We start from the raw sequence: 3,588 nt of genomic DNA on the forward strand, positions 1-3,588 counted from the left end.
AGCGGTGAAATTCACAGCATATCCTAATGCAATATCATTGGTCTATGCACGTTCGGTTTTGACGACTGCAGCGACATAACGGTCCTCGACGGCTCCTTCCTAAAGTTGGCTCACGGTGTTAACTCAGAAAGATCAATAAGTATGAAAAGAAAAATAGTACTACAAGGCAGAAAGATGAAAAATTAAGAAAAAAATTCAGTATCATAGAAGTGATTGAAATGCCTAGAAAGGAAAAAAAAAAGCGAATTACAAATATGTAGAACTTGTTTAAAAAATGGCACCCAAATCCACCGGGGAAAGTTGAGGATGCCACACCAGGCACCAGGTCCTTGGTAGACGCAGGAGACCACTGCACAATCAACTGATTTGTAGACAATTTATTCATCACTGCCACCATTGCCGACAGGGCAAGAAAGGCAACAATCCAACCACTAAGAAAGTAAACTAAGCCTCGCCTACTTCTATACAAATTCGCATGTGAGATCCGGTGACTCCCCACCCACCGGCTATCATAAGGGTTGCAAAGGAGAGGAGCCGCCAGATCCACCGCCGCCGGCAGCCTAGTCACCTCTCTAGTCTACCTTTTCGTGGAAGAGAATTTCTTGGATTGTGTACACATGTCACACATAAACATAAAGCGCGAAAAAAAAATCCATGTGCATAAGAAAGATAGACACATAGTATTCCAACAAACAAATCACTTCGCTGAAATGTATCTCGATGATTCAACATCAAATGTACCAACAGATTACTCTTTCGGTTTGTCTCTCTTCTAAGGAGACGAAAATTCAGTAAAGTTTTCTCTTACCGCTCATGCAAACATACTACTCATGTTATAAATAGTGAGGTTGTAGTTTCCTTAAAATTGTAGTTCCATTAAAGGAATGTATTCAACATTAAATAGTGACTGTGCCGGCATGAGCATCGCTCCAAATCCTGGAATATGATGAATCTAGTTAGACAGTGTAATCAAGCCCTTCAAATTTAAATGACAGTGAATCACAATGATTTATAAAATATTTCTTAAATATGATAGGACGTTTCAGCAGAAAAAACAAGTCAGTCTTGATGCTAGTTTTAACATAACAATGCTTGATAAATCTAGTATCGCTGCAATTAAAAAACTAAGTGCACATCAAACCCTCACCCTTAATTATAGTCACATGTGTTTGCATATCCACTTTTGGTTGGATTTGTACTTCGGCAATAAAGGACATAATTCATTCCAGGATGAATGGATCGGATTGGTACATCATCATGCAGCTAATAAATCCCCATGTACTAACTGACAAGGTCATAAACAAAAGGTTTGGATTTGATTGCACACAAAGAGCAATGTAAAGAAAGATCCATGGAAACATGCATGGATTGATCGGGTTAGCAAATTAATGCAGGTAACAATCCATTAGACGAAGTTAGGCCCTCTTACCAAGAAAAAAAACTAATCACACCGCCGAGATGGATCTCCAATCCACAATCTGAGCATCGACATGAACTATGTTGCCATGTACACCACCAGTTACCTGCGTGTGAGCAGATGTTGCAGGAGCAGCCAGGCATAATGATTTTTACTCCTAGAGCTTATAATCACTACAAATCTACTTGACAACACAAAAATACTTCATTGCATCTTTCGAACGGAGCACACAAAGAATATTAGACATGGGCAAATGTCTGAATGTTGGTCATAGAGGGGTTCATTTACCTAGCTTTAATCTCAGCAGTTGTTTTGCTGACCGCTTCTTACAATGCTATCCCTGCTATGTAAAGAGTAATCGTTTGAACAAAGTCAAACTACATACATTGTACCAAGTTTACTATATGTGCCAGCATGTTGTGATTCTCAATTTGAACTTGACTTCCCTGTTGTACAAACCCTCAAGCTCGCAGAAACTCAAGCACCTCCAAAGAAAGTCTGAAGAAGTCTATTAAACCCACCAGACTAATGGTCCGAGATATTTGTTGTAGAAACTCATGAGCATACCATGGTTTCCTCTATTACAAAAGAAGTTCAATGTCAAATAAAGTATGTGTATCAAACCAGCTTTTGTTTTATCCATGGAAATTTACATGCACAATTAGGAAAAGTATGTGTATCAAACTAACAAGCATACCAAATTATTAGGGACAGTCCACATGGAGAAATCAAACTCAAATTAAGGTGGAACGGAAAACACATGGAAAAGAGAAAATGCTAGTACCAGGAGAAATGCATTCAGTAGCTACTTACTTTATCACACTCAACAATCCATAATCCAATTTGTTGATGGTTCTCTATGTTCTTGCGGGTTGATAGTCCTAGCCAGTTTTTCCATGAGCAAGCTGAACAAGAATTCAGAAAGTGTTCATTGTTCAGTGGTAAGAAAACATAACTTGCGCAATAACAATGAAACCACATAGAAGATATCACTCATCAAAGCTTACCAGTGGGAGATCAACCTCTAAAACCTCAAATATGTGCTCCTCCAGTAGTTCCCATCTCTAACATTACAGAATGCAGAAATTACAGACCGCGAGGAACAATATCTCCACCTCCGGCGCAATTCCCACCTCTATGCAATTCCATATCATCCGAATTCAGAATCACCAAATTCGTATCACACTTAATTCAGGTTAGAATCATAGAAGGCAAGACATGATTCGTAGGCTATACGTGGTCTTCTGTAATCATCTTGAATAAACAATAACTCTCCTGGTCAAAATCGGAGTAAAAGCAGCATATTTAGCACAATTCTTATCACCTTGCAAAATTGGAGAGAAAGGAGGCTAAATCGGATGGGGAAGGAGGCCAAATCGAAGTGAAGAGGAACCGGCGACCTGATTTTCGCCGCTTCCCTTCCTGCTTCTCGCTGCCGCGCTGGCCTACGAGCCGACGCCACCGCACCCGCCCCATGTTCCCGCCGCCGCCGCGCCGGTCTGCATGCCGTCGTTGCCGCGACCACGAGCCGCCACACCCGCCCTGTCGGCCTTCGTTCCCGCCGACGAGGCCTCCAAGTCAGGTACCCGTCGCCGCAGCAGAGGATTGGAGAAACGAGGGAGAGAGGACCAGAGAAGCCAGCGAGGAGAGAGCAGGGAGGGAGGATGACATTCAGTGTCTTGTGGAATGTAGAGAGTAGTTTGGAAAGATAATTAATTTGCCATAAATTAATTGTGTATCAAATCCTCAATATTCCGTTTTATGCGATGTTTTTTTTGACGTGTTTGTTAGGTGATCAGATCTCTCGTTTTGCTTACCCGTGATTGCAGCTATCTTTTCCTTTTTGCAAACAGTGATTGCACTAACGCAGGAAAGAGGGCCTTCACGATGCAATTGGATCTGACGGACGGATATTGAGCGGAGGGGTTAAGATTAGATCCAACGGTGAGGATGTTCCCAATCTCCTTCACCAAACGCGTTGTATGACGTACGACCAACTGAAATATAATAGTAAAGATGGAGGAATTTGAACCTTGCACGAACTTCCGATAGATCTATGGTGACGTAGCGGGATGTGCCGAGTTGGAGGAAGGTGAACTCAGCGGCGCATGAAAGGGCGTGGTCTACCATGATCCATTCGTGCAGGTGCACGTTGGGCTCAGGTAAACCTG

The 3,588-nt window shown here is 42.1% G+C and overlaps 1 long non-coding RNA gene across 7 annotated transcripts; it reads right to left on the reverse strand.

The window, feature by feature from the left end:
- Positions 1-683: 683 nt before the first annotated feature.
- Positions 684-3,111, reverse strand: LOC127326143 (uncharacterized). Of its 7 annotated transcripts, XR_011743408.1 has the most exons (7): positions 2,818-3,111; positions 2,425-2,692; positions 2,231-2,298; positions 1,706-1,995; positions 1,430-1,523; positions 1,148-1,285; positions 684-936 (listed from the first exon to the last, which is right to left on the reverse strand). It is a non-coding gene; the product is annotated as an uncharacterized lncRNA (long non-coding RNA). The 7 variants fall into 7 exon arrangements; XR_011743404.1 differs by having other exon boundaries at positions 1,148-1,995; positions 2,425-2,552; positions 2,654-2,692; XR_011743405.1 differs by having other exon boundaries at positions 1,148-1,523.
- Positions 3,112-3,588: the final 477 nt, after the last annotated feature.

Source organism: Lolium perenne, chromosome 4, assembly GCF_019359855.2.
Source record: "Lolium perenne isolate Kyuss_39 chromosome 4, Kyuss_2.0, whole genome shotgun sequence".
Classification (NCBI taxonomy): Eukaryota; Viridiplantae; Streptophyta; class Magnoliopsida; order Poales; family Poaceae; genus Lolium; species Lolium perenne.